Source organism: Salmo trutta, chromosome 11 (assembly GCF_901001165.1).
Source record: "Salmo trutta chromosome 11, fSalTru1.1, whole genome shotgun sequence".
Lineage (NCBI taxonomy): Eukaryota > Metazoa > Chordata > Actinopteri > Salmoniformes > Salmonidae > Salmo > Salmo trutta.
Window position 1 is genome coordinate 4,563,241 of NC_042967.1, and position 15,173 is coordinate 4,578,413.

At 41.0% G+C, this 15,173-nt stretch overlaps 1 long non-coding RNA gene across 2 annotated transcripts; it reads left to right on the forward strand.

Moving 5' to 3' along the window:
* Window positions 1-1,797: 1,797 nt before the first annotated feature.
* LOC115202121 (uncharacterized) lies at window positions 1,798-15,079 on the forward strand. Of its 2 annotated transcripts, XR_003879911.1 has the most exons (14): window positions 1,798-2,051; window positions 4,015-4,085; window positions 4,165-4,280; window positions 4,501-4,577; window positions 4,702-4,758; window positions 5,776-5,867; window positions 6,073-6,185; window positions 6,424-6,499; window positions 6,788-6,999; window positions 12,557-12,720; window positions 12,980-13,043; window positions 13,744-13,829; window positions 14,041-14,210; window positions 14,538-15,079. It is a non-coding gene; the product is annotated as an uncharacterized LOC115202121 (long non-coding RNA). The 2 variants fall into 2 exon arrangements; XR_003879910.1 differs by lacking the exon at window positions 13,744-13,829 and having other exon boundaries at window positions 1,801-2,051.
* The last annotated feature ends 94 nt before the right edge of the window (window positions 15,080-15,173 follow it).

Sequence of the window (15,173 nt, forward strand, 5' to 3'; positions counted from 1 at the left end):
CTTCCTCTTACTCTCTATTAGATACTGTACATAATCTCTCTCTCTCTCACATACATACTTTTTCTTGCAATCTAGAGCCATAATCTTTATGCTTAATTCTATGTAAAAAAAAATGATATATATGGAAAGAAAAGTTGATGAAATGAGGAGTAGGCTACAACGAGCAACCAACAGGTAGGCTGATGTTTAATCTGAATTGGTTTGGGGAGAAACCGCATCATGTGGCCTCAATTACGGTGCCTTCAGAATTGTTCACACGCTTTGACTTTTTCCAAATGTTGTTGTGTTACAGCCTACATTTAAAATGTATTAAATTTAAATTTTTGGTCACTAGCCTACACACAATACCCAATAATGTAAAAGTGGAATTGCGTTCTATTAATTTTTTATAAATTAATACAACATTTAAATAAATATTCAACCCCTTTGTTATGGCATGCCTAAATAAGTCCAGGGGTAAAAATGTCCTTAATAAGTCACATAAGTTGTTTGGACTCACTATGTGTGCATTAATAGTGTTTAACATGACTTTTGAATGACTACCTCATCTCTGTATCCCACACATACAATTATCTGTAAGGTCCCTCAGTTGAAGCAGGGAATTTCAAACACAGATTCAACCACAAAGACCAGGGAGGTTTTCCAATGCATTGCAAAGAAGGGCACCAATTGGTAGATGGGTAAAAATGAAAAGAAGCAGACAATGAATATCCATTTGAGCATGGTGAATTTATTAATTACCCTTTGGATGGTGTATCCATAAACCCAGTCACTACAAAGATACAGGTGTCCTTCCTAACTCAGTTGCCATAGAGGAAGGAAACCACTCAGTGATTTCACCATGAGGCCAATGGTGACTTTAAAACAGTTACATAGTTTAATGGATGTGATAGGAGGAAACTGAGGATGAATCAACAACATTGTAGGTACTCCACAATACTAACCTAATTGACAGATTGAAAAGCCTGTACAGAATTCAAAAAATTCCAAAACATGGATCATGTTGGCAACAAGGCACTAAAGCAATACTGCAAAAAATGTGGCAAAGCAATTACAATTTTTTCCTGAACGCAAAGTGTTATGTTTGGGGAAAATCCAATACAACACATTACTAAGTATCACTCTCCATATTTTTAAGTGGTGGATGAATCATGTTATGGGTATGCTTGTAATCATTAAGGACTTGGGAGTTTTTCGGGATGAAAAAATAAATGGGATGGAGCTTAGCAAAGGCAAATCCAAAAGGAAAACCTGGTTCAGTCTGCTTTCCACCAGACACTGGGAGATGAATTCACCTTTCAGCAAGACAATAAGCTAAAACACAATGCCAAATCTACACTGGAGTTTCTTACCAAGAAGACAGTGAATATTCCTGAGGGGCCAAGTTACAGTTTAGACTTAAATCTACTTGAAAATCTATGGCAATACCTTAAAATTGTGGTCTTGCAATGATCAACAACCAATTTGACAGAGCTTATTCTTTAAAGAATAATGGGCAAATGTTGCAAAATCCAGGTGTGGAAAGCTCTTAGAGACTTACCCAGAAAGACTCACAGCTGTATTCGCTGCAGAAGGTGATTCTGCAAAGTATTGACTGAGGGGTGTGAATACTTACAGAAATATTTAATTTACTTATTTAATTTTCAATAAATGTGCAATAAAATTCTAAAAACATGTTTTCACTTTGTCATTATGGGGTATTGTGTGTAGATGGGTGAGAGAAAACAAATATTTATAGAATTTTGAATTCAGGCTGTAACACAACAAAATGTGGAATAAGTCAAAAGGTATGAATACTTTCTGAAGGCATTGTAGTCTAGCCAGAATCCGACTAGACGTTTATTACATTCGCTCTCTATTCGGAAGGCGGCTATGCCATGATCAAGAGAGCGCGGAGCCGGCGACAGATATGGCTCAGAAAACGTAGCTCAATCGAGAGATGAGATACGGCGGTGTACTCCTAATTATCCCAACTGTCAAATCGAGAAGATTGAAATACTGCTAGTTTTTAATGACTGGTATTTTCGTCAGCATTGGATTCTAGCGATGGGGTGAGTAGCTACAGGAAGTGTTGTCGAATCCAATAGGCTACTCCAGTCAAGACAGGCACTGTTATATAGAATGATAATAAATAATATTGTTGTTGCTGCAAATTAGCTAGCAAGTCTTGGCCAGTGGCGGTTCTAGACCATTTCAACTGGGGGGGCCAAGCTGGGTCCAGTTGTACTGTTAGAGGGGCCAGTTACATTAGACGTTATTGTTGTCATATCGTTTTCTTCGCTGCATTGCAGGCATTAGCAGGCAAAAGACCATGTTCCGCGTTGCCACTGTCTAATAACGGATGTAAAAAAAGAACGATAGCAAAAATGAGCTATGTAAAAATTATTTCATACTCCACATTTAGGGGGGCCACAAGGGGGTCCAAAATTGTTGTCACAGGGGCACTGCCCCCCCCCCCCCCCCCCCAGAACCTCTAGTGGTCTTGGCTGTAGCCGAGTTCCCTTGGCGTCTCTCTCTCCCTCCGTGCTCAGTTTAAAAAACGTATGTTTTTTTTTTTTTTAAACACACATGTATTTCAAATATCAAGATATAAGAAATAAATGTATGATACTATTCGAATAATAAAATTATTTCAAACTCCCATCCCTTTTTCCGCATAGTTTATCATATACCTCTTCACCTGTTCAATTGTAATTTTAATCAATTATGCACATTTATTCTTTAAGAACTTTTATGCCTTAGGAGTTTAGTACAACTGCCACACTGGTATGAAGTAGAATAACCAAAAAATGTAAGCAATTTTAGTATTTTCTTTACTCTTTCCCTGGTCCAGTCAGTGTGCACCCTCTGCAAAATACTGCTGACAGATCTTTTTAGAAATAATTATGATAAACGTGAGCTTAAAAATGAAGCTTGGTAATTATTTTAACATCTGAAAAAAAAAAAAACAGGGCAAATCTGAAGGACGTCTTTGAGGCATGGTTCTTTTCAAACTCCGGAACTGTCACGTATACTCCTCTCCGGGCCTCATCAGACTCACCTGGACTCAATATGCTATATATGTCACTCCCTTCGGTACTTTCCCTAGGCCTTATTGTTTCTGTTCCGTTGTTTCATGTCTGTACACTACTCGTGGTTCTTGCTTTGTTCCTTGTGTTATTTATTATTAAAAGTAACTTCCTGAACTTGCTTCCCGACTCCCAGCGTATACGTTACAGAAACTATTTACAGTTCAGCATTTATGCTGACAGCATAAAGTAGGTGTAGCAGCCAGTTCCACTGAAATGCATATAGGTAGGTATCGACTAGGTGGTAATGTTTCAAGCATTATTTATGTCTCCTTAATGCTCATCGTCTGTGCAACATGAGACAGCGGATGGATTATAATAATTTACAATGTATGACATATCCTTCACATTTAGTGGTGCTATCACACTGGCCAGCTAATTCAACTATTTGGGTGATGAACGGGTGTACACCGCAATAGTGTTGCAAATATAGAGTAATCTAGGGCTCGGGTTTCGACTATTTACGTTGGACATACTATGGTTACACATATGGTTAACATATTATATCTGCAGCCTTGAAAGGCAGTCATCAACATGGCCGAACGAGAGGCTGCCAGCGATTTATAGAAATCGCTTTCTATGGCTCCAAACCTTTTTTTCTATGGCTACAAATCGCTTTCTACGCGTGATAACTTTTTATCTACGCGTGAGAAGGCCTTTGGAAATGACCTGCATATCTGCAGTTATAAAAAAAAATCTAATGCAATATATCGATTTACAAATACAAATCAAAAGGTGTTTGTTTGTGGATAGTGAATTGCATTTGTGGAAAGTGTTTTACATTTGTGGAAAGTGATTTACATTTGTGGATTGGTGATTTACATTTGTGAATACAGAGGAAAGTCGTAATGGCTTTGGTTTAGTGAAGCCGAATGGTTTAGATACGACCAAAACTGATATTAGTTGCATTGATTTTATATACCTCAATCTAAAATCTAAAATTCAGGATCTGGGAGACAAGTGTCAGTCGTGCGGATTCAAGAGGACCAAGATGGGAGAAGATTCACAGGGAACGGAGTAGGTCTAATCTCTTTTCCAATCAATTTTTATAATATATCTTTCTGAGTTGCGGAATCATATGTTTTATGTGCTTTAGAGATTGTGAACTGTAAGGAGATGATTCGGGCTCTGAGTTGCGGAGATTCTCATACGGTTTAACTGTCTGAAGAGGGCCGGCCGGGTTCTCTGCATGGACAAAGCTAATATTCCCAGGTGGGTTCCATTCCATAATGATGCATTCATATGTAGCTTACCCTAAAAAATGTGAGCAATACCTTATAGTAATTCAGTGTCAATGTTTTGATTGACGTTGTAGTCACCCCCACATTCAAATAGCTAAAGTATAAAAACAATTTATTTGTCATTTAATTCAAATGGGCCAACTCTAATCTTATTCATCTGTTTCTTTATTTCATTAATTTTTTTCTATCAGACCATTGGATAAGCTATGTAACCGACAGGTAACTCAGGTTGCATGTGGAGACCAGCGTTCAATTTCACTAACACAGGGTAAATGACCATGGACACACCACTAATCGCTCGAGTTTCACAATACAACGTAACCAAAACAGTCTCACCTTTCAAAACTGTAATCCTGTACAATGTTCTCACTTTGCTAGGTCCCTTTCTGGAGCTGTGTTCGACTGGGGCAAGAACACCGCCGGGCAACTGGGACTAGGGGACACGACAGGTACAGTATACATTACACAATGTATATGTTGTCTGTAGTTAAATATATTTAAGTAATCAAGGTCCAGACGGAAGACCATAAACGATACATTGTTTGAAACACGTGTGTTGGGTTTAAACGAAAGCCTTCCCACCCAGTAGCTCCATCAGGCTGTAGCTGGAGACCCCTGATATATCTAATATGAACCAATTTTTTTTAAAATTGAAATTAGGTATTTTGACCAGGATGAGAGAGAACAATGTTGTGTCATGCGTTTGAGTGTGATATTGTTGGCATGTGGACTAATACGTTGTTGAGTTGTGTTCTTACACTGGTACAGTCATGCCCTATGAGAGATGTATGACTGCGCATGTGCGAAAATAAATAAAGTGCATTTTCCCCCGTTTCTGGTTAAAAACACCAATGATGAACATGTGTGTTTATTCCTCCGTTAAGTAAACCGGTATTCCTGTCCTGAAGATGTCAGCACCAACAGATATGATGTATGTTTTGTAAATAAATAATTGTAATTGTCACGACTTCCACCGAAGGTGGCTCCTCTCCCTGTTCGGGCGGTGCTCGGCGGTCGTCGTCGCCGGCCTACTAGCTGCCACCGATTCATATTTCCTTTTCGTTTGTGTCTGTCTGTTTTTTCACACCTGTGTTCATTTAGTTGATTTCGGTGGGTTTATTTACACCCCGCTGCCTGCTAGTCTTTGTGCGGGATTGTTTGTATGTGTTCCACGTTAGGGGTGCGTGTCTGCACCACGGGGGTTTTCGTTTTATTTCGATAGTGTTACCATTTTCGAGACTTTGTTTAGGAGTCGAGGTTTCTCCTCCGTGTGTGTAATTAGTTTCCCTGTGTGTGGCGACTTCGTTTTGTGCGCATTTTTCCCTCATGTTGTTATTGAGTTCGGGACAACCAAAATAAACGTTTTGTGCCACTGCCTTGCTCTCCTGCTCCTGATTCCTGCACCCCCCTCCTACTAGGAGGCATTGTAATAAAAAAAAATACAAAATTAACCCCATTTTCTGTAGACCGACATGCTCCAGCTCCTGTTGATTGCCTGAATCTGAAGAAGACTGTTTTGATTTCATGTGGAGGAGAAAATACTGCCGTTCTGACAAAGGTTGTAGATCTGTTTGACATAATACTTTCCACTATCATTTAAACTAAATGTTGTTTGGACCATACAATATGCCTACATTTTATGTGTATTTATTTATATGGGTGTCTCAATGTTGTCGTTAGTTCCCTGGAAATTCTTATTGAAACATCCTCATTAACTAGAGGAAAACATTGTATGACAACTGTCTGTGTGGATTTTATTCTAGGGAGGTGTGGCGTTCACATTTGGCTCAGGCCGCTATGGACAGCTTGGACACAACTCTCTCCGGGATGAACTACGACCTCGAATGTTAAAGGTGACCCAGATAGCCTGTGGAAGGTAGCTACACTCATTAGACATAATCTGGAATTGACCAAAATATTGTGACAGTACAACAACAAAAAACAGTCATTTATTACATAACATTACCCGGAGTGCACACATTTTCAGAACAGATCAAACTTCAATAAACTTCAACTCAACAAAATGCTTATTTCAATACTCAACTAAAATAACATGAAGTAAAACATGAAATAACATTAACTTGATCAGCGACTATTTTTTATCAACATTTCAGACCAGATTGACGACCAGAAGATTGAACACATTTTTGTCGGAGGGAACCATTCCTTGCATTGTGCACTCTTGGTCAGGTATGGACACAATTTGGTTTGAAACATTTAGTTAGCAAAACAGGACATGGTTTGTCCTTTGTACTTAACGTTGCTGTGATTTCTTTTTTTTTTTTGCGTCACATTGTCATCTTCCCAGGAGACTGAAGGTCAATCTCAGGTCAAATGACACAACAAGCATTAGCTGAAGAAATCATTGACAAATGGATCTCAGAATGTGATTCAAAATAATGGAAAAAGTACAGAAGTAGGTATGATATAAGTAACTAGCATTTACTGTTGTTGTTTCCTTATTTTGTTTATGTTCAGTCACATACTGAACTGAAAGGTTGAAGCTGTTGCCCAGCACACACTACTTCCCTCCTTGTATGAGAAGCCCATTGAAGTGGAGGGCTTGAGGGTCTATCTGGTTCACCCTGAGCTCCTGAATGTCCTTCACAAACAGCACAGAAGGACAGATCTCACCGAAGCCGTTGCTGCTACTATCCTCAGACTGCACCCCGACAAGCTGCAGGTCCTCGGTAATGTTGCCGTCCATTTAAAAAGTTTAAGGTGTGTCACCCCAAATTCAACTAATCAACAGTAATGTAGTCGTATATCTGTTTGTGCTGTAGCCAACTTCTATTGTGCTTGTTCATTCGCTGTCTGGCAGATTTAGACTAGGCTAAATTAACAAAACCAGAGATTATTTGAATCAAGTGTGGTAGTGCTGGGCTTAAACATAATGTGTACACTTTGGGGATGCCTCTGGAATGATTGTGAAGTAGAGCAAATTCTATGCCCCCACAAAATTGTTTGAGAAAGGAAATAAAATAAAACAAGGCTATATACAGGGGGTACCGGTACCGAGTCAATGTTCGGGGGCACAGGTTAGTCGAGGTAATTTGTAGATGTAGGTAGGGGTGTAGTGACTATGCATAGATCATAAACAGTGAGTAGCAGCTGTGTAAAAACAAATGGAGGGGGGGTCAATGTAATTAGTCCGGGTGGCCATTTGATTAAATGTTCAGCAATCTTATGACTTGGGGGTAGAAGCTGTTAAGGAGCCTTTTGGTCCTAGACTTGGCGCTCCGGTAGCGCTTGCCGTCGGGTAGCAGAGGGAACAGTCTATGACTTGGGTGACTGGAGTTTTTGACCATTTTTTTGTCATTCCTCTGACACCACCTAGTATATAGATCCTGGATGGCAGGAAGCTTGGCCCCAGTGATGTACCGGGCTGTACGCACTACCCTCTATAGCACCTTACGGTCAGATGTCGAGCAGTTGCCATACCAGGTGGTGAGGCAAACGGTCAGGATGCTCTCGATGGTGCATCTGTAGAACTTTATGGATCTGAGGACCCATGCCAAATCTTTTCAGTCTCCTGAGGGGGAAAAGGTGTTGTCGTGTCCTCTTCACGACTGTCTTGGTGTGTTTGGACCATGATAGTTTGTTGGTGATGGGTGATGTGGACACCAAGGAACTTGAAACTCTCGACCCGCTCCACTACAGCCCCGTCGATGTTAATGGGGGCCTGTTCGGCCCGCCTTTTCCTGTAGTCCATGATCAGCTCCTGTGTCTTGCTCACATTGAGGGAGAGGTTGTTGTCCTGGCACCACACTGTGAGGTCTCTGACTTCCTCCATATAGGCTGTCTCATTGTTGTCGGTGATCAGGCCTACCACTGTTGTGTAGCCAGCAAACTTAATGATGGTGTTGGAGTCGTGTATGTCCACGCAGTCATGGGTGAACAGGGAGTACAGGAGGGGACCCCTGAGGGGCCCCAGTTTTGAGGATCAGCATGGCAGATGTGTTGTTGCCTACCCTTACCACCTGGAGGGCGGCCCGTCTGGAAGTCCATGATCCAGTTGCAGAGGGAGATGTTTAGTCCCAGGATCCTTCACTTAGTGATGAGCTTTGTGGGCACTATGGTGTTGAACGCTGAGCTATAGTCAATGAACAGTATTCTCACATAGGTGCTCCTTTTGTCCAGATGGGAAAGGGCAGTGTGGAGTGCGATTGAGATTCCATCATCTGTGTATCTGTTGGGGCAGAATGTGAATTGGAGTTAGTCTAGGGTGTCCGGGATGATGCTGTTGATGGCTACCGAAGTGAGTGCTACAGGGCGGTAATCATTTAGGCAGGTTACCTTTGCTTCCTTGGGCACAGGGACTACTGCAGTCTGCTTGAAACATGTAGGTATTACAGACTCGGTCAGGAAGAGGTTGAAAATGGCAGTGAAGACACTTGCCAGTTGGTCCGTGCATGCTTTGAGTACACGTCCTGGTAATCCGTCTGGCCCCACGGCTTTGAATTTTAACCTGTTTAAAGGTCTTGCTCAAATCGGCTACCGAGAGCGTTATCACACAGTCGTCCGGAACAGCTGGTGCTGTCATGCGTGCTTCAGTGTTGCTTGCCTCGAAGCGAGCATAAAGGGCATTTCGCTCGTCTGGTAGGCTCGCATCACTGGGCAGCTTGCGTCTGGGTTTGTAGTCCGTAATAGTTTTCAAGCCCTGCCACATCCGACGAGCATCAGAGTCGGTGTAGTAGGATTCAGTCTTAATCCTGTATTGACGCTTTGCCTGTTTGATGGTTTGTCTGAGGGCGTAGCGGGATTTCTTAAAGCATCTGGATTAGTGTGCCGCTCCTTGAAAGCCACAGCTCTAGCTCGATGCAGATGTTGCCTGTAATCCATGGCTTCTGGTTGGGATATGTAGGTACGGTCACTGTGGGGACGACGTTGTCGATTTACTTATTGATGAAGCCGATGACTGAGGTGGTATACTCCTCAATGCCATTGGATGAATCCCGGAACATATTCCAGTCTGTGGTAGCAAAAAAGTCCTATGGCATAGCATCCACGTCATCTGATCACTTCCATATTGAACGAGTCACTGCTACTTCTTGCTTTAGTTTTTGCTTGTAAGCAGGAATCAGGAGGATATAACTATGGTCAGATTTTCCAAATGGAGGGCGAGCTTTGTATGCGTCTCTGTGTGTGGAGTAAAGGTGGCCTTATACAGCTCGTCGAGTGCGGTCTTAGTGCCAACATCGGTTTGTGATGGTAAATAGACGGCTACGAATAATAGAGATGAGAACTCTCTCGGTAGATAGCGGGGTCTACAGCTTATCATAAGGTACTCTACCTCAGGCGAGCAATACCTTGAGACTTCACATTGCGCACCAGCTGTTATTGACAAATAGACACACACCCCACCTTTCATCTTACCAGACATAGCTTCTCTGTACTGCTGATGCATGGAAAATCCCACCAGCTCTATATTATCAGTGTCGTCGTTCAGCCACGTCTCGGTGAAACATAAGATATTGCCGTTTTTAATGTTCCTTTGGTAGGATAATCGTGATCGTAGATCATCCATTTTGTTTTCCAATGATTGCACGCTGGCCAATAGAACGGATGGCAGTGGTTTACTCACTCGCCTACAAATTCTCAGAAGGCAGCCCAACCTTTTTCTCCATCTTTTCTTCATGCGAATGATGGGAATTTGGGCCCGTTTCTGAGAAAGCAGTATATCCTTCGCATCGGACTCGTTAAAGAAAAGATCTTTGTCCAGTTCGAGGTGAGTAATCACTGTTCTGATGTCCAGAAGTTATTTTTGGTCATAAGAGACAGTAGCAGCAACATTATGTACAAAATACGTAAAAATAAGTTACAAACAACGCAAAAAAAATTAACAAAATATCACAGTTGGTTAGGAGCACGTAAAACGGCAGCCGTCCCCTCTGGTGCCATTATCCCTAGGCCAATCTGTGTTGTCATGTCCTGTATGTGACTTACTCATTGAAGCCCTCTGTCATGACCAAGCACATTGGGGTGTAGAAGGCCCTGTTGGTGTTTCTGAAAAGTAAACATATTCAACGCACCCGTGGCCCTGGGGTCAAACACCTGCTCCAGGTCCTCGGCCATCTCCACAGAGAAGTGTCTATGCTTCTCTGCTCGTATTGTTAATCCATTTATAAAGCTGTTTTCCCATTTTGACCAGTCAACTTCCGGGACCAATCTGGTGCCAGGGTGGCAGTTATTTCAATGCAACCTATTTAGAACTGATGAGACCTAACTGAGACTTGATTAAATAATGTTTTGCTGACTCACATGGAAAACATTTTGCTAATACTTGCTATTAATTTTGTATTTATTGTCAAAATGTATTTTATTTTTCTATATTTCAAAGGCAAACCAAAAATCTGGATAAACCCAGAACGTTCCAGACAGTACCTTTTGCATGGAGGAGGTTCACTTCAATCGCATATTTCTAGGATGTAAAGCTTTGGTGTTTATGTTCCAAAAATATATTTTGTCTCAGTCACTGATTGCTATTTGTTGTCAGTCTTGACGTGTTTTGATGTTTGTGTTTTAGAAAGTGTCCTAGGCTGCATCTCAATAGATGCTTTAGATTTACTTTACCTGAAATTATCTGGAAAGAGAGAGTGAAGGAAACATTTTTGTTTTCCTACTAGAGAATCTTTCTCACCTGCTAAAGTTCATTATTTTCAGTGCAGATGAAAGTGTCCTAGGCTGCATTAGACAAAGAAGCTCCTTAATTGAGATGCATTGTACATTTTCTTTTACATCACTTTCAGGATGTGGATCAGACACCTGTCATCTTTTGTCATTACCCTTTTTTTCTTTTTTTAAATGATTATTTTACCCCTTTTTTCTCCCCAATTTTGTGGTATCCAATTGGTAGTAGTTACAGTCTTGTCTCATCGCTGCAACTCCCGTACGGACTCAGGAGAGGCGAAGGTCAAGAGCCATGCGTCCTCCGAAACACAACACAACCCAACCTAGCCGCGCTGCTTCTTGACACAATGCACGTCCAACCAGGAAGCTAGCCGTACCAATGTGTCGGAGGAAACACCGTACACCTGGCAACCTGGTCAGCGTGCACTGCGCCCGGCCCGCCACAGGAGTCGCTAGTGCGCGATGAGACAGGGATATCCCTGCCGGCCAAACTCTCCCTAACCCGGACGACGCTGGGCCAATTGTGCATCGCCCCATTGACCTCCCGGTCGGGGCCGGCTGCGACAGAGCCTGGGCTCGAACCCAGAATCTCTGGTGGCACAGCTAGACCACTGCAGCACCCGGTATTTATTTTTTATTTATTTTATTTCACCTTTATTTAACCAGGTAGGCAAGTTGAGAACAAGTTCTCATTTACAATTGCGACCTGGCCAAGATAAAGCAAAGCCGTTCGACAACATACAAAAACACAGAGTTACACATGGAGTAAAACAACATACAATCAATGATGCAGTAGAAAAAAATAAGACTATATACAATGTGAGCAAATGATGTGAGATAAGGGAGGTAAAGGCCAAAAAATGCCATGGTGGCAAAGTAAATAAAGTATGGCAAGAAAAACACTGGAATGGTAGATTTGTAGTTTGAAGAAAGTTCATAGTTAAAATATAAATAATATGGTGCAAAGGAGCAAAATAAATAAAATAAATAAATACAGTAGGGGAAGAGGTAGTAGTTTGGGCTAAATTAAAGATGGGCTATGTACAGGTGCAGAGATCTGTGAGCTGCTCTGACAGCTGGTGCTTAAAGCTAGTGAGGGAGATAAGTGTTTCTCATTAAGTATGCCTCATTACCCTTTCTTGATGAATCTGCACAGCAAGATAAACGTTTTTAACATCAATGCCGCACTCACAAACGTAATGAAACTTGCTTCTCAATGTATATTATTATAATATAGAGCAGATACTATAAATCAGGGTGGCTAAACCGAGTCTGGGATGTTCATGTACAACGACACCAAGGCGCTGGCCTGGTTCCCTGCAAAGGTGACGGCACGTTTAGGGAAATTATTTTAAATTATTTTATTTCTATATCAATAATCATTGTACTTTCAAATAGCTTCAAATGTGCTGGTAGTGAAACACTGTAATGTTATGTTCCTAGAGAGGAACTACTACAGAATTACTACTGTATTACTAGCCTACTAGTGTATTCTAGAACCCACAGTACCTTCCCTTTACTGCATATCAAGCAGGTTATCAGGTTATCAACAGCATGTCCTATACTTTCACTCATGGCGTATTTCTTTTCTCTTGTCCAACCCATCCTCACTAACAGCCTAGAGTAGAGAAGCGTTATTTCCTGTTTGGGGTTCTGTGTGGGATGGCCCTGTACAACAACAACATGGTGCACTTCCCCTTCCCCATGGCATTCTTCAAGAAGCTGGTGAACATCAAGCCCTCTTTAGAGGACCTGAGAGAGTTTAGCCCCATTGAAGCAGGGTAAGTTTATACCATAACATATTGTTATCCTTCAGTCAATAATGTATTATATTACAGGCAGTTGTTTGTTTTTAGGACACAAAGGACAGATTAAGAAATTGCCTCTCATGGGCATGGTACTAGCTCTGTGTGGATAAACAATGATTACTTATTTGGCTAAATCGTTTTTTTTTTAATTGATTAATGCATCATGATTTATTGATTGACGATTTATAATTGTCACATCTATTGTCACATATTATTTTCAATGCTTTTGAAGGAGTTTGCAGTACATCTTGGATTATCCTGATGATGATGTCGAAAACATGGACATGACTTTCTCAGTATGTATTGCATTTAAACAGTTTGATCAATGAACAAATAATATGTAACACAATACAGACGTAGGATCTTAATTTGATCACTCTTTTGTTGTTGACAATTTTCCTGCTCAGCAGGAAATGCAAACTTGTAGCGTATTCAAGGTTTTAAAGGTTTGGGGCGGCAGGTAGCCTTGTGGTTAGAGTGTTGGGCCAGTAACCGAAAGGTTGCTGGTTTGAATCACCGAGCTGACAAGGTAAAAATCTGTCGTTCTGCCCCTGAACAACCCACTGTTCCCTGGTAGGCCATCATTGTAAATAAGAATGTGTTCATAACTGACTTGCCTAGTTAAATAAATGTAAAAAAAAATTCATTAAAACCTTCTAAAGTTAGTAATTTCCACTTTAAAATGACAGACTTGATTTGCCCTTACGAAAAAATGTATCAACCCATACAAAAAATGTCCATTAATATAATACACATAATAATGCACATTTTCTGTTGCTGCAGGATTATTTTCCTGCTGTATCAAATTGGCTCAAATGAAGATCCTACATCTGTAGTTAATTGAAGTGAAGCGGTATGAATTACTGAACATAAGATAAATTATATTATTTCAGTGTGTGTCTCTCCCAAATCACTCCCAACCATTTGTCCATACCCTCAGTCTGCAGTGTTGTCATTGTTCATTTACCTCACTATTTTCATTACTCACTATTATAGGTGATGTGGGGTGACATAGCGGCAGACCTCGTCACAAATGCTAACAAGCAAGATTATAGCAATATTTACAACTGACAAAATACAAGGTTTACAGTATGACACATTTTTCCATTGCTACAGCTACCAGGGTTGGGGTCAATTCCATTTTGGCAAAATCATCTCAACCTGAAATGTAATTGTAATGGAAAAACCATCATTGAAAGTAAATAGGGCTTGTCATTCCTTGAATTGACACCAACTGGAATTGACACCAACCTATACTAGCTACAACTCAATGGATATCTGATATTTTGACAGGAAGGAGTTTGTTGACACCTATGTGAACTACATCTTCAACCAGTCAGTAGAGGTGGTGTTTGAAGAGTTCAGGAAAGGCTTCTTCAAGGTGTGTGACATGGACGTGGTGGAGTTCTACCAGCCAGAGGAACTGAGGGGAGTGATGGTGGGGAAGGAGAACGTTGAAACAGGTCAGAACCATGTGTTACTTCATGACTGAAGCTCAGTCCCAACTCTGCCCCTAGCCAATTGTCTACATCTGAGAGCATTAGACAAGTAAAAACATATACGATATGGTGAAAAGGTCACCTAGCCTATCAGAGGGCAAGATGGAGCCTAAAAAAAACAAGTGTCCTAGGGGTTGATTTTGGATTCATGGTGAACATGTTCTGTGTAACACGTTCTGCAACCTAGCTAAAATGTTGTTTTGATACATTGATTTGACAAATGGTTTGAATCGTGTCAAGTGTCTATTGCTTCACCATATTAATTGAGGGCTTCCCAACATCACATTCTAGGAGGTGTTTGAGGAACAGACAGAGGATCACAAGAAAGCTTTCCTGTGTAAGAATGGAACATTTTCATTCTAACAGATGAACAAATAAGTAGGCTACTGAGAATTAAGTTATATTCCGTCATTCACTGCCCTCCCCTCTTTTACCACCTGTGATCGTGTGCCCATCCTGGGTATGAACCAGAACAGGATGAGTGTCCAAACCCTTCTCAACTCCTCCCAAAAGCATTTCCCAGACGCACTGATCTGTCACTCTGTTGCAGCTGCCCATATACCCTTTCAAAGAGTCACTACAGAGCAGGCGTATAGAGGCTGTTGGCCACAACAGAGGCTTCTGGAATGAATAATGGGTGTATAGTGTTGCTGCTGTATTTACACTCCTCTCCTGTGTTCATCTTTTCATTGTTCCATAGTTGGGTTTAAGATTTGGATTGTTTTAATGTGGGGTTGTATTTCAAATCCTAACTTCACATCTGTGCGGTACTGTGTAATTTGTGTGTAATCATATTGCATTCACATTTCATTAAAACATTTCTAAATCAAAAAGTACAGCATGGTTCGTGCCTGCACATGAAAAATAATTATAACAACCAAGAAATCCCAAAGTATTTGAAATAATTAAATTGTGCAAAAGAAGCAA